The sequence below is a fragment of the Agelaius phoeniceus genome, chromosome 3, assembly GCF_051311805.1.
Source record: "Agelaius phoeniceus isolate bAgePho1 chromosome 3, bAgePho1.hap1, whole genome shotgun sequence".
In the NCBI taxonomy this organism is placed as follows: Eukaryota; Metazoa; Chordata; class Aves; order Passeriformes; family Icteridae; genus Agelaius; species Agelaius phoeniceus.
Window position 1 is genome coordinate 22,523,246 of NC_135267.1, and position 22,610 is coordinate 22,545,855.

The 22,610-nt window shown below is 40.7% G+C and overlaps 1 long non-coding RNA gene across 3 annotated transcripts in view; it reads left to right on the forward strand.

The window, feature by feature from the left end:
• The window catches only part of LOC143693520 (uncharacterized), a 51,081-nt gene extending 31,261 nt beyond the window's left edge, over positions 1 to 19,820 (forward strand). For 2 of the 3 annotated variants that reach the window (XR_013181264.1, XR_013181265.1), the window contains exons 2-5: positions 7,419 to 7,468; positions 10,102 to 10,243; positions 12,058 to 12,309; positions 14,890 to 19,820. This is a non-coding gene — a long non-coding RNA (uncharacterized LOC143693520). The remainder of the gene's footprint in view (positions 1 to 7,418; positions 7,469 to 10,101; positions 10,244 to 12,057; positions 12,310 to 14,889) is intronic. The other variant, XR_013181266.1, reaches the window with a different exon arrangement.
• The last annotated feature ends 2,790 nt before the right edge of the window (positions 19,821 to 22,610 follow it).

Genomic DNA, 22,610 nt, shown 5'->3' on the forward strand with positions numbered 1-22,610 from the left:
CTCCCAGCTGAGCTGCTTGTAAGTCATTCCTGAGAAGGTGTCAAAGACCTAAATGAGTTCTGCTCAAGCCATCCCAGATACCTTCACTTAGCACTAATGAGGAGGGTTCATACGAGCAAGTCAGATAGATAGATTCCACAAATGAGGATGCTGTAGGAAGCCCTGTCTGATGAAAGAGTTCTTGTGAACAGAGGGAAGGGTACCCAAATACATTTTGATAGGAGACTTAAATGTATTGCTTTACATAGACTTTAAATCTGGTCTTTAATCTTTTTTTGTAACAAAGCCCCATTTGCTGCACAGGAAAGAAAAAGCAGTCTATTTATTATTCTTTGTAGTAGCTGAGTATTCAATAACATGCAATAATATTAACTATTCAATTTCCCTTCAGTGAGAGGATTCTCAAGAGGGTGCTTCTGACTTCTGAATGAAGTTAGAGGCTTCACCATAAAATTTTATATAACTAGCAATGCAACTACATATGGTAATACCATAGAATATTTGTAACTGGTAAAACAGCATCCTATTTGTATAGCTGAGCCTTCCATGGGAGAAGGAGAATTTACTGGAGTACATGTTCAATACACATAATAGATACCATTTCTCAGGGTTACAAATGTGGACTCCTGAACAGTAAATTTAAACCTTCTGACTTGCTTTTCCTAGTTATCATTAGCAGTTATCTTAGAAGTAGTTCAGGGATTGTGGTGTCCGAGTTTCCTGGTTACCGAGCATGGAAACTGAACAAGTTGAAGGCAGATAGCCCTGAATAAGAATGTTTTAATGGTACTATCAACTCAAAATTTCTTAAAACAGTGATGACAAAAATCTGTGAAGAAATAGTAGGATAAGATCATTACCAATTATTTTCTTTCACTATATGAAAATCTAAATTAAAAAAAAGAGGTATATTGTGTTACTAACATGTGGTAAGTAAAATATGCTCAGGTTTGTGATTGCTGTTTTCATTAGTAATGCTTCTCTACAATCTGGCTTGTATTAAAAACAGAAAAAATGGTCGGTAGTACTTTCTGCCTTGGGCTAATTTGTTTAAATTTGAAATTCTGTACTGAACTAAAATTAAAACATATGCTCTGTACATATGTTATGCGCCCATGAAGCATTTTATACATGAAGTATTGCAGATAGATATTCTTCTCATAAGTAAATGAAAATGGTTTAAAAATGTATATCCCATTTCTTTCTAGGGATATGCAGGCTAAGCAAATGTGCCTTGTCTCTGTGCTGTTTTAAAAACAGACTCATAGAGAAGCTCAAATCAAATATTTGATGCAAACCTTTGACACTCAATGAGATATGTCAGACTAGCTTCTAAGTATATTCTCTTACTGGCATGTCTTGAAAAAATTCCAAAGCCAATGGCAAACATTAAATTTATATATATAGTAGTCCATTTTGCCTCCTAGCAAAAATAGAACTCGTTACATATTTATAAAGCACTACATCCATTCCTCCAAAATTCTAGCAAAGTAGTTTGATTCGTTGTTTTGCAGAAAGGGAAAACTAAGGGACCAAGAAGTTGGGAGGATTTGCCCAAAGTCACAGAATGGATAAAAAAAGAGAAGCAGAAAGAAAACAGAAAAGATCCCTGGCTGCTTATCTTCCACAAGAAATGAAGCATTCTCTCCAATGCTATTACTGCATTGTAACAGGGAGTCTTATACTCTCAATTTTCTTGCCTCCATAAGATTCCCTCATTGTCCAGTACTGCTTTGTTGCTTAATTAGCTCAATGGTAACTAGAGGCATAAACCCTGTTCCTTGGCCTTTAAAATCCCCCCATGTTTAAACTGAAATAAGAAACAATTATTTTAAATGAGAGAGAACAAAAAATCAGATTTCTTTCACAAGGTAAAAGAACACTGTAGGTGGCAACTACTGAGCCCCACACATGCCTTATGTGGCTATAGACTTCAGCTCTACAGTTGATTTTCCTTGTTCAGGAATAAAAAATGATGCCTAAAGGAGCAGGAATTCAAGAAGTCAAAATAAAATTATTACCCCACAGAATAACTAACTTTCCACAAGATTTTATGAACTTTACACTGTAGATCAGTGTTCTCAGGGTGCCCAGGAACTTTGTTCTCAGAGTAGTCTCCTTGGCCACCACACTACTTTGTTGAACTATGTTATCCTGTTAAACAATATATCCTCCCACAATACATCCACTGTTTTCTTTGGCTTGTAGACCTGAGGGACTCATTCCTTTTCCAAAATCCTAAATTATGGGGTCATGCACTGATTATGGAGTGTAGCCAAAGGTCTAAATACAGAGCAGTTAAAATGATGGTTTCTGAGAATATATCAATAAGATCTAACCCATTGCTTGATTCTTGACTTCCAGATGACTCTGGCCTATATTTAAGTACAAAAAAGAAAAAGTTTCGAAATAGAATAAGTATGTTTTTCATGGTCAGCCAGTCTTTAAAACTTGGCCTGTGCAGGGCTCCATCTCCACGCTGGGGTTGCTGGCTTTCTCTGCAACTGGCTGCTCCAGCACCTGGCAAAACTTCTCTGGCAGCATTTTGAGCTCCAGGCTATGACCCAGTACTAGGCATCTGTTCCTCTAGGCAGGCTTTGCTCAACTAAAGCCCTGGATGCCTACTGCTTTGTCCTTTCCTGAGGTAAACACTGTCAGGAATTTTTAAAGGAGGCCCCACTCTGTCTTCCCCATCTCTGGCTGTTTTTCTCCCTCTCTTCTGGACCATGATAATTGGGACAGCTGGAAAAACTATGGAGAAAGGTCTGCCTGATCACATGGCAGACAACTGCACACGGGAGAACATTCAATGTAAATACAGCTGATATTTCTTCTGGAAGTAACAAACACACCGGGTGTTTCTGCAGATCACCTCCAGAACGTATTTTAGCTTTGAGCTCATCCTAGGAAACTCTGTGCAGCAGTGTAAGGGAAACCACTGACAACCAGAGATCCATATGTTCTATCCACATTGAAATGGGTATTCTATTTTTTTATAATCTTAATCAAGTCTTTGAAGCCAAAAATCTTCTCTGTAAATTGATGGGATGTATGTTATTTTTGGCCTGAGCTTGCATTAACTCAAAAGTTGGGCAGAAAATTGTTCTATTCTTTTTTTTTTGTTTCACTATTCAAATTAGCAGATGCATTTCCTATCATTTGGTACTTTTTCTGTCAATAACACACAAATCCCATGGAAACATGCCAAAGATTTTCTTAGCAACCAAGCCTCTTGCCTGATACACACGATTAACTACAACAGTCTGTTAAAAGCTTAAAATAAACCTGTCTTTTTTTATTTAGAATTTCATATAGTGAAAGGAGATTCATTGGTAAGGAATTAAGCACAGTTTCAGGAGAATTTATTTATTTTTATGGAGGCTGAATACTCAAGAGATGATATGATAAAAGCAGGTGTTGCCGTAGAAGCAAATCTGCTGGGATCAACCCAGTGACTGAGTTCAGGTAAATTAAAAGCCCTCTCACCAATTGATGGCATGGGCCCCCCATGATTAAAATGTAAATTGATTCATGTCTTGTAAGTGTATAATACTGCTGCAGGAAGCATCCTTCTCCATCAAGAAGTAGCAAATTCCATTATGAAAGATGGGATTTTGACAAGCTGTTTCTTGTTCCAAGAGGGTAACCATTTTGGAGAAGAGTTTGTGGATTCTGGGCATTGCTTCCTTTGTCTCTGGAAGGTGCAGACTAATAACATTTTCAGAAAACAGAAGTTTTAGTTTTTATATCGTCACATTTGGTTAAAGTAAAATGGAACAAAATATCACAAGTTCTATCCTATTTATAGAGATTTTTTAAATCTTTGCTTAGAATAATCTCAATTTTTTTCACAGTCTTTGAGTTAGACCTAGAATGCAGGCTGATGGTATCAAAAAAATTATTTTTAGAAGCAGTGTATGTAACTGCTATGAAAAGAAACAAACCAACAGTATCTGAGGTAAAAACTGTCACCTGAACTCACCTTCTTTGAGGCTTGTGTGGCATGCTTTTATCACAAGATAAACATCCATTTATGTTGTGGCATCAAAAACCTTACAGACCTTTAGTTCTCCCTGTAGGTACTAGATGGAGGTAGTATTTAAATATCCTATCTTTCCAACAGTCCTGAAAGTAGGTGCCCATGAACACAAATTATTCAGGCACAAGAAGAAACCACTGGCAAGCAGGAGAATCATAAACAAAGGAATGAGAAAACACAGCATTAAGCCTTATCAGCTGAAGACTTTAAGTAGCCCTTTACTCAGGTCTTCTAAATAGTTTATGGGCAATGGCAGCTTTAGTGATCTCACAGGAAGAATGACTTCTCCAGTAAGCCTGTTTGTTGAAATTTAATGATATGCCTCCAAGTACAATTCTCCTGATTTGTGCCTGCTGTTGGCCAGTGCAGTACATCACAAAAACTCTTCCCTTCACAAGTGACCCACAAGATGTAATGCAAACAGCTGCAGTATAGCAATGTGGAATGACCTAAATGTCTGTGCTAAAGCTTGAAGCAATTTAGACATTCATAAAGCTCTGCAAAGCTGTGCAAACTAGTAAAGAAGCGAAAAAAGAAAATATTAATTCTTGGTTTAGCAGGTTTTATAGCAAAAAAGTTACAAGAAAAGTAGATATTACATATAGCTTGGAAAACTTGGAAGACAAGGAACACTTCAGTTACCTGGAGCTGCGTGGCTTGAACTGTGCTCCACTGCAGTCATTAGGAGTCTGTGAAATTGTACCAGTGCCAAATGTTAGCATGGAGAATTATATTTGCCTGTCTTATTGCATGGTAATAAAATGCAATGGCCAGTTCCAGCCATCTCTGTTATTCCCTTCTGCTGCCAGGAGATGGGAAAAGGGCTTCCACAGCCATTTTGACAAACATGCTGGCATGCCTCAGTGCACTGTGCTTCTGCCTGATGACATTACTAATATTCAAACCTCTGCCACAGAGGTTCAAAATGACCTTGAAATAACAGAGTCTTTTTTGTTAAGATTTGGTCTATGTATAAATTTCTGAACTAGTATTGTAGAAAATAGTCTCTTAGATAAGGAATGTATTTTCAGCTCCTAGTCTCACAAAATACAGATGGTTATGATTTCTTACAGATCTGCTAATACATAGGGAAAACATTTCTGCAGGAATCGAGAGAAAAGTCTAACTTTTAAATCCATATGATATTTACTGGTTGTCTGAAATAAGACTAGTTTTCTGCAGTAAAATCTTTATGAGGTAGAAAAAGAAGATAATTCAAATTGAGTCATGCCCCTCCTGGAGCCAACAGCTTTTAAGGTTGGGGGAAAAGTCTCTTCTTTAATGCACAAAGTAGAAGTTCAGTCCTCATTAATTTCAATTAGAAGCTGATGAAGTTCTTTGTTTTATTACACTGTCATTTGCACTGCATTTTCAAATTGCATCAAGACATTAAATATTCTCACTGACAGTAACTGCTCACAGGGGATTTTAAGCAGTGCAAGACACGTAATGAAACTCAACTCATTATTATAATTATTATTATTATTATTAATTATTTGTATTATTTTATTGCATAGGAGTTGTAGTCATGGATCATGATCTCATTGCATGATGCACAAAGCCAGAACAACAAGGCCATTAATTTTTAAAAATCAGAGATTGTTGGTGGCATGGCATGGGTAGAGCCTGATTTTGAATTTTCACCTTTCCAAAACTTGAGCAATGCTGTTTGACCAGTTCAAACTGACCTTGCAGCATCTGTGTGGGATCAGTGCTGTTGGAGCAGCCATTCCCACTCAGCTGGCTTGGGGACTCCCATCACACACAGCTCACAGCTGGAGTGTCCCTCCCCAGGTGCTCCTCTGCCCGTGATCTCACAGCCTCCCTGCCCCTGAAGAGCAATGAGCATCCCCCAGCCTTTCCTGGTCCATGCCACTGATAGGTCCTTGCACAGTGTTTGTAAGTGGTAAGAAAGCACCAAGGTATCTGGTTGTCTGTAATGCCTTAGGAAGAAAGAGCTGTCACATTTGGCACCTGCTTGTGACTTCTCTACCAGCTGGTGGATAGTGAAACTGCATCTCCTAGAAGAATAAAGCCACAAATAAATATATTTTATACGTGTGCTGTTTGGCATGTAAACATCTACATTTATGAAAGACATAAGACACAAGACATAAGACATAAGACATATAGAAAGAGCCTGAAGATGGGAGGTGTGACTTAAAGTATATCCCTGGTTCTAGGCTCTCAATGTCAGCAGCATGGGATTACCAGCACAATCTTCCCCCACAAAGAAAGGAGCCTGGGAGAAGGCTTGGCTGAGATCTGTGTTAATCAGTCTGGGAGCTGATAATTATTCGAGAGCTGCTAGCAGGACAGGATTGAACAGGGGAGAGAGGCACAGAAGTTAAACCCTCTCTATCACCTGCATAGAAATATTTGCTGTATAAGGGAACAGCCAGCAGTTACACAAAGAGAGAAAAGAAGCAGAAGTGGAGCTCTATTGGGGCATCCCAGAAAGAGAAGTGGGTGAAGGAGACAGCCTGAAATTATGTTAAGGTTCTTGAGAAACAGATGGAGAGGAAGTTAGGAATAGGGCTGGGAGGTGGGAGAGAAGAAGAAAAGTATCTCTCCCTCTCTCTCTCTCTCCCTCTCTCTCCCTCTCTGTAGAAAGAAGAATTTGTTCTGTAAAGAGAGTTGTTTGAGTCCTGCAGCTGCTGAATCAGCTTTCAGGTATTTGTGCCTGACTCAAATACATGATTCTCTCTTTTCCCAGTGGATCTGCAGGGTTGCTGGTTTGTCCTTGTCATTATGGACTGGCTCACCAATAGGGAACCATCTCAATGGTTACTGCTCTTAAGATAAATTCTACATAGAAAGGGGTCAGGGGAAAAAAAAGCAGTTGGAAAAATTCAACTCATTTCAGTACAGAGGATATGCCCCTAGGCTATACCTAGATAGCATACTTCTTAAAGGAGAGGGGAAAAAATACCATGCAGAAAACAGTTGCCAAAACCATAGTACCTTCTTGTCAGCCACTCACAACCCAAAAGAGAATACCTCCCAGGAGTCATTTTAACTAGTAGTGTCTGTGCATGAAAAAATGCTCATACTTCTGTTAGAAACACTGACTAACAGCTCCTAAATTTATGGTTTCCAAAGGCTATCAATTACTCTGAACACTGGGTGACCTGGAACACATGCAGCCTTCCAAGCCCCAGTATTAAAGAAGAGCCTCAATGAAGGATCTCAGCAGAGATTTGGCATTCTGTAAATATTCCCTGTTAATAAAATCAGAAATTAGGCAGTTTTGTTAGCTGTCTCAAACGAATTTCTGAAAGTGGAAACTCCAGATTTGCTGGGGGATAGATGTAGGAAGATGATGAGTTTATTCAACCCTCAAAAACACAAAACCAAAACTGTCCTTGTGTCCTTTCAGGTAACAGAGAACTGAAGCCAAATAGTAACATTGAAAGAACTTGCACTGGGGTAAGTGGATATATAATAGCTGATTTGTATTTGGGCTGATAACTTCCTAGACTTTTTTTATCCAAAGTTTTTCATCCCAGACAACAAGAAAGGAGAGGGGAAAAAAAAAGAAGAAAAAAGAAGAAAAAGGATGTATCCTAACTTACAGCACACAGGCCATTTTGGACTGAGAAGCCTCAAAAGCAAAGTAATTTCAAGAGGGGATGAAGAATCATGTTGAACTTGAGGAATTACATACAGAAATACTGCTTAATTAATAAAAAATCAACAGAGAAAATATGACATCACTTCAACACCCTGTCAATCCAAGCAGTATTTGCATTTTCTCCTCGTCCATTAAAAAAATCATGCTATAATAGAGGATGTGAGAAGTGGCCTTATGTGTTTCATAGTATAATTAAGCCAGAAGAAACCCACCAACATTTTGAAAGATCATAATACATGAAGTGGGATTTTAGAAGCATAAGCTTTATCTCCAAAATTCCATCTTCAGTTGTAAAATGGAGACTGAAAGCAGAAAGAGGCTTCAAATGGTCTCTGCAAAGGTGCCAGCCATGGAGATTTGAGGGACACAGGGGCAAGCAGTCCAACTTTGTCTTTCAAAAGGATCATTCTTATCTCCTTGACAGAACACCTGTGTGCCACAGCAGACTCCACTGCCTGTGTATGTTCCTTCCTTGTGGAGGTTAAGTGCTGCCTGCCTGCAGAGACTCCTCTGCAGGAGAGCTCCCTGCTGCAGGGCCAGCTCCAGGGGACAGGGGCAGGAAGGGACACAGCTCAGCAATTCCCCCAAGGGCAGAGCTGCACTCCAGGCAGGCAGATAAACCAGACTCTCAGCACTGCTCTGAGCATGAACTGTACTCCAAGTGTGTTGATTAGGAACATCAGGTCAGGAATTTTCTATGTGGTTTTGTTTTTTTTTTTCTGGAATGTGTTTGCTACAAACATTTCTTTCCCAAAATATTCTACTACTAATAACTATGGCAATGGCTCCTCTGGCAACATTCAATAACTTTTGGGATGCAGGCACTGCTCACTTTGATCCTTCTTCTTCTCCCATTCTAACAAATTCTCCTTAGCTATCCAGGCTGTTCCACTTTGTTTAAGTGACATATCTACCAACCAGAGAAAGAAATTTGTTCTTTGCTTAGAGGTGATGGATTCAGGTCAAAGTCCCTGCCCGATAGGATAGGGATGTTTATTTCATGTAAGGGTTACACAGGAAGTAGGAGAGATGTGCACCTTGCAAAGCCAGGCAAGGCAGCACAGAGCATTTCAAAGTGCAGGTGACTGAACAAGCAGTGAATCAACACAGTTTGTCTGACTTGGCACAGGGCACCTGCTTCAGAGGGAGCTGAACTGGCTCCATTGATACCCACCAGCTGGAGAAGCTCGGATGTCTGATATGCTTCTACAACCTACAATCAGATTCCTAAACTTAGGTTTCTTAACCTAGACCTACTTCTCCTCAAAGCTGCCTTGTGGGCCTTGCAGAGGACAGACCAAATTCCTACCCTGGGTGAGGGTGGCAGAGTCTACATACATGTGCTGTACCCCAAACCACCTCCAGCTCTCTCAACTTGTTTGTCTGGGAAAATATTTGTCCAGAATAGGATAGGACAGCTTTTAAAATCTGAAATAATTTTGCAGCAAGGGGAAACTGTTTTCTACCCATCTCTAGCTCTCAGCTTCTCAGGTGTCTGAGACATTTCTGTGTGAAAGGAAAACCTCACTATGGTTTGATGAGAAAAGCAATGAGATCCCAACCAATTCCTCAGATAAACAAATCTGGGGTCTTGCCAGGAGTAGCCAAAGTAAGTCTGAAGAGAGCAAATCAACCTTCCTAGTCTGCAAATAGCTACAAAAGATGCTGAGAACAGAGACAAGAGCAGTAGTCACCTGAAATTAATGAAGAAAGAAGAGTGTGTCACAGTGGAGAAGCATCAGTGTCAAAGGACAGCAGCAATGATTGTACCCACAAGATGAAGAGAAGCAATTCTCTCATCACTAAAGGATGCTGCCTGGAAATAGATGGACTTAATATACAAATACGTATTGCTCTTTCTTTTCTGAATGATTCATTAATGTTTTTTGCATCTGATTTTAGACTTTGGTAGTCTCATCCTGTCCCAAACTGAAAAGAAGGCAGCAGGAAATAAGCTGGTTTATCCCAACAGCAACTCTATATTGAGGTATATTTTTTGCCTTTAAAAGTAAGACAAGCAAGAAGAAAAAAAAATGTAGCTACATATAAGAATGAATCATAGAATCATATAATGGTCTGGGTTGGGAGGGACCTCAAAAATCATCTGGTTCCAACCTCCCTGTCATGGGCAGGGACACCTCCCACTAGACCAGGTTGTTCCAAGTCCTGTCTAACCTGGCCTTGAACACTTCCAGGGATGGGGCATCCACAGCTTCAATGGGCAACCTGTTCCACTGCCTCACCATCCTCACAGTCAAGAATGTTTTTCGAACATCTAATCTTAATCTCTTCTCTTTCAGTTTAAAATTTTTCCCACTTGTCCTATCACTAACTGCCTGTGTGAAATGTCACTCTCAGTCTTTTTATAAGCCCCCTTTAGGTACTGGAAGGCTGCTATAAGGTGTCCCTGAAACTTTTTCTTTTCAAGGCCAAACAGTCCCAGATCTCTCAGCCTGTCCACAAAGAAGTTCCACCTCTTGGAGCATCTTTGTGGCCCTTCTATGAACCTGCTCTGATGGGTCCATGTCTCTCTTGTGCTGAGGACTTCAGGCCTGCATGCAGCATTCCAGGTAGGGTGTCAAAAGTAGAGGGGGAGAATCACCTCCCTCAGCCTGCTGGCCATCCCTCTTTTGATGCAGCCAGGCTGTGGTTGGCTTTTTGGGTTGCAAGTCCACACTGTTGGCTTTTGTCCTGTTTTTCATTAATGAGTACCACCTAATCTTTCTCTACAGGGCTGCTCTCAATGTGTTTTTGTATGTCAATGGTGTTGAAAGGATTACCAAATTAACCACTCTTCTGTCAGCATAATATCAGTTCTAGCAAATTTAACAGAAGAGTATATATGGGATTTCATTATTAAACAATTACAGGAGAGGTGTACAATCAATACCAGTGAGAAAATAAGAAATAAGAGAACAAAGTCTTTTTCCAAAGCAACTCAATATCCTTTTAGTCATGTCACAGATTTGGTTGATAAATGTCTAAATGCCAATCCAATATATCAAATACAAATATATACATATACATATACATATACATATATATATATATATGTATGTGTATATGAAATTTTGATTATTGTAGATTACACCTTTGCTGAATCATCACTAAGGTAGTAGATGATACAAGCAGTCAAGTGGCTGATGTCAAATATAAGCGTTCCTGGAAAATCCTTACTAAGGAAACATATTTTTAGTGCATTGCCCTGTGTCTTCCCATCATTTAACTTGTATCAGTGAACTGGGAGCATATATAATACTGTTGATAAAGTTTGTACATAAAACAAAACCAGGAGGATTGTTAAACAAAAAAAGAAAAAAAAAAGAGAGACTAGTGTTCCCTCTAGCAGATGCAATAAACTGAGCACAAACAAGCAAACAGAATTAATTTACAGTGAAGCCAAACAGTTAAATAGTTGGAAAAAGAACATTAGTGCTTATGGGAGCAGAGATTGTATCCTGGAGAAGGGAAAAGAAATTGAGGAGTCACACTAGATGGTGAGCTAGTCCTGAAGCTTCAGTGCAAAGTGATGGCTTAAAAGATTAACACTATCTTTAAATGTTTAAGGCATGACACCCTGAGTAGGAGCAAGAGCTTTCATGCCTTTTGTATTTCACACCAGTTGCTTAAATAATAATATTCCTGTCCCTCAACAGAAACAATGGGAAATTGTCATCATAACTGTCCTTTGTGTTTGCTAAGTGTGAAAGGCAGTTAGCCCACAAAGCTGAAAATTACAGGGATTGTGTAGGTTCCATCAGTTATCAACAATACATTGGATGACAAATTTAATTATATTTGAATAACTGTCACAGAATTTTAATGTAGCTGCAGCCACATTTTCATTAGTGTTTTGAGCAAAATACTGTAAACTAGAGTAACTGATAAAACTGATAAATCAATAATACATAATAATTATTCACTATTAAGAGATGAAGCACAGATCACATCCCTTAGTTTTGAAGCTGGTCACATCCATGTATCAAATTCATCTCAATATTTAGTAATTATTCTAGCAGACACCTGCTCCAATTTACCTCTGCCTGAGAAGCTCATAGGGAAAGGACTTCATACAAATTTGCAGGGTATATGGACAGTGAAGAGCACACAGATCCGTGTTTCCAGAGGAGATAAGAGGAACCTGACTTGTTTAGCATCAGAAAGCAGAGCAAGAGTAGCTTCTTTCAGAAATACCTTAGAGTCAGTGGGAAAACAGAAGAGCACCATTTAAGTAATTTTGGAAATCAGAGGCTTTCTTGTCACTGAAGATGTGAGAATGGCTTTCTAGAAGGAAGCACAAGCAACCCAGACAACTCAGTCTTAAGACTGAGATAATTCAGCCTAAGCCAAGGATGAGATGCCATGTTCCTTTGTCTCTCTGCAGGACTGGGTTTTATGATGAAGAGGTGCCCTCTGCTTCTCTGCTGTTACACTGAAACAGAGGTCTATGAGCTGGTCATTTAAACATTGCATGAAAGTTATAAAAGACCATACAATGGAATAAAAAGAAAATCTTAACAAAAATGTGAAACATGCAACTCTCTTGCTGTATTACTTACAGCCTCCACTTAAATAAAGAAAATTGGACTTTTGAATTGGGACTTTTCAGGAAATAAGCCAACTGTGTTTTGGACAGGTAAGTCTAGTTTAAAATCCAAGCAGAACACATTATAGACGTAGTGACAGAGGAAAAATTTCGTAATTTTGGCACCAATGGCTGCAGACCATCCAGGGGCAGCACTGACAGTAACTGACCATCAGAAGAGGAAGATCAGGAGAAAACACTTTTGTAGAAAACCTCTGTCAGGCTCAGGCAGGTGAAGTGCTGCTCTCTTTGGGATGAGCCTCCAGAAAGCTGAGAGCCAAGAGTGTACTTGTGAGAAGAGAAGCATCCTCCTCTGCTGCTGAAAGCCTCTCTCTCAACTGCTGTGTTAACTCGCTTGAGGTCTAGGATTACCTGTGCAATTTGTGGTAGAAAGGTGAATTTGGAGCCTACAAGGTATCCAGGGTGCCAGGTATTTTTCTTTTTTATGCAATAGCTGAGCCTGTGGCAGGGAACTGCTTAGAAAGTGCAAGAACCAACACCAGGCTGAGGTTTAGTTTGTGTCTGTGGCTACCTTCTGCTTTGCTAGTTCTGTTTTTTGACAGCTGGGCACCAGGTCATCCCATGAAGGATCACTATGAGCAGCAAGTTAAGGAGATAAACCCCAGATATCACATAAAGCACCCATGCTCCATCCACCTACACACTGCTGCAGCCCGCTGGGTCCTTCTCACTCAGAGGTGCTCCACACTTGGTGGCCTCAAGAGTGTTTCAAGACCTGCTGTCCACTGCTTTCCCTGCAGATCAGGAGCCTGAGTGCTCTTGAACTTGGTTTGAGAATCAAGTGTTTTATCAATGGTTTTGAAACAGAGCAGGTGAAACATCTGAGATCACCAGGTAGCTGATTTCATTTCAGTTTGGATTGTACAAACTGGAATGCTTACAACTCTGAGGTGTCTCAGACCATTGAACTGTGAGAGGAGGAAGATCACAGAAAGGGTTACAATTACTACTAAGTTAACTGGTAATGCTTTGAGACACACCACTGTTCTCACCTTTTTGAAGAGAGAAGAATAAATGTACAAAGAACCCATGATTTCAGAGAGGCTGTCACCAACCCCACTGGCTCCCATATGAGCCAAGATTAAAACATGGCCCTTCAAGTCTGAAACTGGACACAGTGGGTAACTGCATGGCTCCCTTAATGTACCTGGGAGTCAGGAGCTGTGGAAGAGTCAGATTCTGTGTACTTGTTCTTCTCCTGCAATTGGTATAATAATATATATTATACCAATATAATATATATTGGTATAATATATATTATACCAATAATATATATTTATTTAATTAATAGAGGATACATCCTCTGTTACTTAGGAAGAACAGAGTTCAGTTTATGGTGGTTCAGTTTATGGCTGAAACTCGTGGTCTTCTTGATGGGGACTTGAAGAAATCTTCCTTCAAGGAAATCCAAAATCATGAATGATCACTTTCTGTCATGAAAATGAAAATATTTTTCTAAAAAAGGCACAAGATGAAATATGCACTTGGAAACTTTTATTATTTAATCATACATTTTTATCTCTTAAATGTGCTTTCTTTTATTTTTCTTTGAGGTCTCCAACTTCTGTCTTTCAAGGCTTGCTCCACAACCATAGGAAAAAAACACCCTGTTTATTTTTAAATCAAAGCAAAAAATCTCATGGGATTTTGCAGACCCAGCAGCCCTGAAATGAAATGTAATTCCCTAAGGTTTAGGATCACAGAGATGTAAACATGCCTGCCATCAATGACTACATAAACTAGAAGTTTGGTAGAACTAGATTTTTCTTCCAACTTGGGTCTGCTGATTTAACTAGGAAAAAAAAAGACAGTTTGTAATATTTCAGAAGAGATTTGATGTTTTCAGTGTGTTGCAAGAGTGAGGTTGAAAAGCTTTTGGGAATAGAGGTGCAACAGTGTAACAGTAAGTACCAGTAACACAAAAGAAAATTATGTTGAGTTTGCTGAATAAGAGGTTTAATCTGCTGGGTGTTATGAAAATCACCTGTGACAGGGTTGGAAGAAGAGGTAAGTGAAGGGTTGGAAGAAGAGGTAAGTGATGGGTTGGTGATATTCACAGGATTACACACCTGGGGACATCTTCTGGGCTGCCTTCCAGCCACTGCCTCTGCCCAATGAGAGCTCTGTGGTGCTTGCCATACCCCCTTGCAATCCTCCAAAGGATGGCTTTTACACCCTCACCTGGGCTTTTCTTCAGCCTTCAACCCAGCCCTGCCCCTCTGCCTGTAGCTGTTAGCTGCTCCCACTGGGAGCCAGGGGCACCTCTCAAGCCAATGAAGAAGACAATGTTCCGAGCACGATCAAAAACTCAGCTCAGGTGCTGCAAACACTGAACAGTCCTCAGTCATCTGCAATATTAGAGAAAGGCTCAGGCTAGCCCTGCAGTTAATTAACTGCATAAATAGAAAATATAAACCCATGTATGAGGACCACATTGATGCAATTGCACTGAAGAGGATATAAGAAATAATAAGAAGTGAGAGACCAGGTAAGCATCTCAATGACTACTTTGTTGCATGCTCTTCATGAAATTACAATAATTGTCTGGAAAAATGAGTTACATCCTTTTGAGTGTTCAAATCTAAAATTAAATCTCATTTTTTGTTGCAGAGCAGACATTTATTTTCACAATTATCCTGCTTACATCACTGTGGACTTCCCTTGAACCGTGCATTGCCTGAGGCTGTGAGGCTGCAGTAGGCCCTTTCTATACCTCCCTGATATCCATACTTCATTAAAGACAAGAAGCAGAAATGTAGATTAAAAAATCTAAAAGCAACTTCCTTCATTCTAGAAAGGAACTCATGTCACAAACAGCCTCCAAAGGCTGTGCTCATTTGGTACCACTTTATGAAGTAAGATGACCATGCAGCCGTGTCCTGCCCACCTTGGGGACAGCAGACAAAGAAAGAAATTGAGTGTGGGAGAGAGGAAAATGAAGTGAAACATCTGTCTGCAGAAACATCCCATCTGATGTAAAACAGCTACATTTGTAGGGAAGGAGAATCCACTACATCTCTGCAGATCCAGTCACACAGATGTGACAGGAGAAGCTGCATCTCCCAGACCACACAGTAGAAATGAAGTCTCACTTTTGTGCTGGCCTCTATGTTTTGAAGCTGAGCCTTCCAGTCCTCTTAAGGTCTTTGTGAGAAGACACAGTTCAGCATCCTGGAGTGTATGTTCCTTTCAGCATTTTGCTTGGTGGCTGAGAAAATGATCATAGCCAAGGCCTCAGAAGTCTATGACAAGGTGAATTTTATATCCATTATTTGCACACGGTAGATAATGTGCAGTAGCCTAGAGCATCCAAAATATTTAGAGCAAAAAAATACTGAAACCTACCTGAGAGGGGTAACAAGCCTCGTTAACAGCAAGCACAAGCATCAACGTAGGCTTCAGGGAGGTCAATGGTGCCCTCTAAAGGGAGCTCATGTGATACACAGGAAAGCTTCACAGCTGTGGGACCCACTGCTCATGCAGCCATGGAACAGCCCAGCAACAGCCTACGTGCAATAACTTTAATAATCTGTAAGATGATAAAATGCAGAGTCATAAATATATCTTCTGAATTTGGAAACGAACCTTGTGGAAAGCTTTTTTCCAACATTTATTGCTTATGGTGAGAAGGCACCCTTGTCCCAAGCAACATAAATGTTGGGACCAAGACCTCAGATCATGGCTAGGGAAAGAAAGGTACATCAAACTACCAGGACAGTCTGCACAAGTGAAAGCAGGCCCTGATATAGTTCATAAAACTTTAATCTGAGCTAAAAAATTCTTGCACGGAGATTGTGGAGCCTTCCTTGAGAACCATCTGGATGCAATCCTGTGCAATGTGGTGTAGGATGACCCAGCCTGAGCAGGGAGGTTGGACCTGGTGACCTACAGGTGTGCCTTCCAACCCTGCTCCTCGTGTGAGTGTGTGATAACACAGCACAGCAGCAGGTACACAGACAGTGATTACAAGAGCTCCTCAGGAATGGAACATGTGACTGAACAAGCACCAGAGAGCAACCAGAGCACTGTAAGCAGTGCTTTGTCTCAGCCTTAGCCATCAGGAGCCTGCAATTACTTTGTGATTCACTTATAAAACTCAACGTGTTCCCTTCCAAGAAGTATGAAGTACCTTGAACAGCAACACACACTTTGTCTCAATCTCCTAGTTGAGCTCTGGCTGATTGCACCATCATTTGGCCAAATCAGGAGAAGAGCTATTGATCTCCAATGTACTGATGTGCAGACCTTATACAGGGGGATACATTATTCCAGGACAAGAGTCTGCTTCCCCAGGAAGGTTAATCTTGTGTTGAATTCAAGAGGCGCTGCAATGCTTTGCTGCTAAGAAAGTCAGGACAATTATTCCCAGGTTTAGTGATTGCCACTCATTAAAATCAGGATTTACTTGATTACATTTTGGAGAAACTCTAGACCCTGAGTGTAATTTATAACTGATGAGAAGATAAAAATATTAATATTGCTTAAAATTAAGTATTTCCAGTGAGTCTTCTAAATTTTGATCATGCTCAATCTTTAACCATGCTTTTTTCTCCACTGGATTGCAGGTGTAGTAGGAGGATGCTGTGATTTAGCAGATGAGGTAAAGCTACATCCTTTGCTCACAAATGTTACAGGTGCCAGCATTTGTGATGTAGTCACCAGAAACAAACAAAATATCAGAGAGACATGATTTTCAGAATGATTTTCAGAAGACATTAGAATAATCTTGGGAATGTTTCCATCTTAGATTTATGCTTTTCTGAAAAAAAAAAAAAATTGGACACAACTCATTCCAGAACTGCACTATACCTGACACTTGGATAGAGGATGCCCTTACACAAAGAAAATTGAGGATAGTGGCTGATAATGCATGACAATGTGGAAATGCCTAGTCTAACTTCCACCACTGGCCACTGTGACTTGGAGAAGGCCACTCCTTTCACCTCTCATTTCCTCAGGGTTTTCACATGGGTGGCATGAGACCTGTAGGTTTAGAGAGCATGTTGAGTCAAAAATGTCTCTGAAACCCAGGTGCTGCTGTTGTTGCTGTACATGATGGGTTATGAGACAAGGAAAACCACGTACCAGCCAAACTAAGGCTTACTTGTTAAACAAAGATCATTCCCCAAGACTCAGGGGCTTGGTTCACACAGGCAGTTTAAGGTGTTTCAACCGAGAATTCAAAGCCAGAGTTAGCTTTACAGCAAGAGGAAGGTCAGGTATGGGAGTTCAGTGTGTGCCCTTTGCCAATCTGAACATGATTTTTTCATGCTGAGTACTAGTAATTAAGTGATCTCCAGTGAATAACAGCACCTGCGTTACCCATCCTTGCTACCATGAGAATTATTAAGCAGCAAACTGTGAAGCTCACAGCTCGTTAGAAGCTCTGCACAACACAGCAGCACACAGCCCCAGTCCCATGACTCCCAATATATCACAGCAGTGGAGACAAGAAGACTGCAAAAAGGAAAAACGACTGGGAAGGCTGGGATGTGGGAGCAGCAGGAGGATTGGCAGAAGGGCTGTCAGAGGCACTCAGATTAGCAGGCCATCAAGATCCTAGCACAGAAATGTGCAGCTTTTTTGGTTGCTTGGAACAGCAGGGGTGATCTATACCCAGACTAAAACAGATATGCCATTGAGGGAGGATGTTGGGAAGAACAGCCTGGAGCACTTGGCAGTTTCAAGAAGGCAAGAAAGGACAGTGAGGAAAACCTAATGACTTGCAGAGGTGGGATAAGATGGGCAGCTCCTAAAGGACACAAATGGCACTTCCAAAGGCAGCCACTCTCCCCAGTTAAAAGAGTGAACAGAAGATTGAGGAGAACTTCTGAGCAGGCAAGCCTTATGCTCTGGGTAGTATCCATATCTTGGTACCTGCTCGCTGGGCAGAGTGCTCCAGCACCTGCCTCTTAGTGCTCATGTGTGGGCAACTCAGTTCCAAAACAAGGTCACATCTCTTTCCAGTGTCTTTCCTACCCTCTTGCAACACTACTTCCACCCACAGGTGAGAGGGACCACAGCACAGCTCCTAGGGAGCTTGAGAGTGGGGAAAGAAACCACGGGAGAGGAGATAAAGGGAACATAGGAAGAACATCCCCTGTCATGCCTTTTCTTCATCCTTCAGGGGATGAAAAGCAGAAGTCAGTTCAGACAGAAGGAAGGAATGATGGTCCATCAGAGGAAAGACATGGTGGAAGCAACAGAAGGAGTTTATGGAAGTCTGAGGGAAAGTACAGAGAGTTGTGGGACAAAAGAGGATTCACAGAAATGATGGCAAGGCGCTCTAATGTTTGAACAATACGTTTCAGGAAACAGGAAAATGGAGGTAAAAGGAAGGCATTGGAAAGGTAAGCATGTAGGAAGCAGCTACTGGGGAGAGACTTGAGTTAGGGTTTGCATCCTGAATACAATACTCCCATGTTCAGGAACAGTCGGGCACACAGGAGGTATTCTGAGACAACTTTGTGCAAGTGAACAAAGTAGCTTTGTGCAAGGCATTTCCACTGGAAGGGAGCATTAATACCAGAGGAATGTGGAAAGGATGACAGAATCATAGAATAGTTTTGGTTGGGACAGTGGCAGGTCATCTGGTCCAACCCCCTGCTCAGAGTGGGGAAAGAAAATAATACATAGGAGATTAAAATTCCCTTGCATCTTCACACATATAAAGTGAAGCTTTAGCTATAATGCCAAAAATTCATATCCAAAGTCAAACCTTCCCCTGGTTCTCTAGGTTGATGGTCCCCTCTGGAAGCAATGCTCACTTTACAGATTACTGGAATTGCTACTCTAATGCTCTGGATTCTTTGCTGTGAAGCAGAGAGGGTTTTATTGCATATCAAAAGGAGGAAATGGACACACATGAAATCAACCTGTAGCTTGCTCTAAACACACATGCACATCTAATGCACAGTTGATGCTAGCACAAAACAAAGATAGGAAGAATATTTCTCATGCAAACTGGGTTGGTGGTTAATCAAGTGAATCGTACCTTTTAGAGAGGTATCCTAGCAACTCCCCAGCAGCCACGAGTCCCGGCTGACAGCACACACTGATGCAATTGTTCTCCTCCTGCAGACATCAAAACTTTGCAGCTAATCAAAGAGATAATTCGAAACAGGAGACCACGTTAAATTTGATCCAACAAAAGGGAATTTTATAAATGAGCAATGTCACCCGGGGCATCTCTTATGCCTAAAGTTGTCATCTTGGAACAAGAGTAGGTCAGGCTTAGCAGAGCCGTGTGATGCTGGGAACAAAACCTCCCTTCCTGGAACCATGACTCTCCTGAAGGCACTCGTGTCTGCCACACTGGTTTGTGCTGGTCTCTGCTTCAGAGCACTATGCAGAATTTATTACTATTCTCTTGAATAGCAAAGGCTCACCCAAAGCACTTTGTAGAGCACTAGTATCAGTGAAAGCCCTGCTGATGCTCCTGTAGCCACCTGCCCCAAAATCAAATTGGTACTCCTAATGTGCCAGATTAGATATTCTGTCCCACCTCCTGACAGTGCAAATAGGCCCAGGCCTGGCTGGATAAGACCCCTCTCAGAACCAGCAATGAACTTGAGGCTATCAAGTAGCCTAAGCTCATCCTCTCTAAGTGTCCTTGTTTTGGAAGCATCAGATTTGCAATTCACCTCTTTAGGCACAGGTGCAACAGAAAAAGCAAAATCACAAACATAATATCCCATAAGGTAATAGAAAATCACTTCCCCCCCCCCCCACTCCCACTTTTTAGCTAGCCCAAATATTCCACAGATCTGGGAAAAATACTAAAGGTGTTTAAGCATTTCTCACTTCCCTTTTCTTACCTCAGCTGAGAGGCTTCAGTTCAAAGTTGTGAAGGGTCTCCCAAGTTCTCCTCCAGTGGTTTACATTTCTTCTGGATTACAGAACATGTATTCTACTCCCCCCAACACACTCACCAGTTCATTTCCTCTTTCAAAGAGAAAAATATTCCTTCTTAAAACTTCCTGTTTTCTCTGTCAGGTGAGCCCTGACACCTGACCACCCTCATCAGATGCTCCTCAGATACTTTTGTTTGATGACCACACTCTTGGGGGTCAGAACTGTAAGACCATTTTTTCCAGGACAGTAATAATGAACCTGAATATTGCACTAAAACTGTTAATCAAAATTTAATGATCCTTCCTTGTTGGAATGGAGGAATTTCTTCCATCACCTTTGATGGTTCAGAAGGAAAGCAAGAACAGATGTAATAGCCATATGGTCTAAACATCAAACAGAACCTACAACTGGGCAAAAACATCAACTCATACACAAATCGCCATCAAAAACTGTTGTGACCTACTTTTTACTGCAAAAGCTGGATTTTTTTTGCAGTCAATCAAGTGCTGTTAAGACACTGCCACCACTAAAAAGCACTAAAACATGCAGACTGTCCAACTACAGCAGCTGAGACCAGGGGTCCAGAGGACTACAGGGGATCAATGTGCCCATTTGTAAGGTCTACAGAGCCTTTTAAGACCTTGCAAAGGTTTCTTCCAGTGAGCAGAAAACTTTACTCCACAGCAGAAATGCTACTTACAGATGTTACAAGGACACAAATGTTTCCTCCCACAATCAGAAGATTACCTGTGCTTTCACACATTTTATCTGTAATGGTACTTTTGCCAGTAACTCTAAAACTAGAAAGTGCAGCAAGAGAAAAGAATAAACTGTTGAGATGGACAGACATGAGAGGAAAAGAGAAATTATGCCTGCAACACTGTTACCATCAGATCAATTTATTTTCACCTTCCTAATGCAGATACACCTTTTATTTTTTGTGTGAGTCACCACAGTATTTGCTTTAGGAAGAGGCTGGTAACAGGATGTGAATATTTGTGAGCTTAAGAAGGGGCTGATAATAAAAAACAGCTTAGAAACTATACATTTGTAATTGAAACAGCAGGGCACATGAGTTCAGCACATCAGTTCAGTTCAATAGTTGGAATTTGTCAGTTGTTAATGAGCTGACTTCTAAACAAAACCAATAGTCCCCTTCTTAATACCTGCAGCAGATACATTATTGTTTTATGCCTTATAATCCTCAACCACAGGAAATAAAAATAAACAATCCACCTCAATGTCATCTTCAAGAGCAAAGCACCTGCTTCCAAACAGGCAACACCACCCACAGGTAGGACAAGACAAGTAACTACCCAGTCACAAACACGCACAGTGTTTACCCACAGCCCTCTCCTACCTCTTACACCACAGTATTCACCCCAAAAGTCATTGCAGGAAAGCAACACAGAGTTAAATTCACTGTTGCTGGTTAAAATATTTCTGATATTCTGACCATCTGCAGGCAAAATGAGCCAGATAAGTTCTGTAGTACCACAATGAATGTAACTGGGATTGTAAGCAAGCAGGTGAACATGAGCTGCTCTTCACTACTGGGCATCTGGTGAGAACTGTCCCACACCCTGGATCTGGATCTGTTGTCACAGACATCTTTTCACTAAAAATCCTTTCTTTAGGATTTCTCCTTCTGAGAAGCTGAGAGGCCTCAGAGACAGAATGTAAACAATGGTTATCTGCTGCTGTGGAATGCAACAGCTCCACCTGTGATTGGCCCATCTGGGATGTGTATAATTAATGGCCAATCAAGGACCGAGCTATCTCGGACAGAGTCTGAGAGAGCTGCCTTTGTTATCATTCTTTTCTTTTCTATTCTTAGCTTAGTTAGCATCTGAGAAAACCTGTCCTTTTTCTTTTTAGTATACTGATAATGTAATATATGTATATCATAAAATAATAAATCAAGCCTTCTGATCATGGAGTCAACATTTTTGTCTCTTCCTTCACCTGAAAACCCCTGTGACCACGGTCACAATCTGTGACTAATTTTCTTTCTGAATGACGGGAGCAAAGAGAGTTACTGCATGATGAAGACACCAGCCTTTCTCTTCAGAAGAGCCACTGTGTTCAGAAAAATCTTGACTCAATACATCTTTAAATCATAAGAATTCTCTGTATTTTAGTGTGTTTTGAATCAGGCTCAGAGGGAGAATATCAGAGGGTGTTAGAAAATCTCTTGTTCTAGTAAGGAATGACCTTCAGTTTAAGGAATGACCTTCAGCTTATTTCCTGGAATACTGCTAAATTCTTCATTGCCTTTTTCATTTGTGCACACAGCACAACCAGTAAATAACATCATGAGTGAAGTTGCAACCAACTCCCCCTGATGCTTCAGGTTTTAGCCTTTATATTTTTCAGATTCTGTACTGCTTTAGTGTGTAGTTCTGAGCTTCATATTAGGGGATAGTAAGCTTCATCACAGAGTAGGTAGACAAAACAATTCTTTCTCTAGCTGGAAG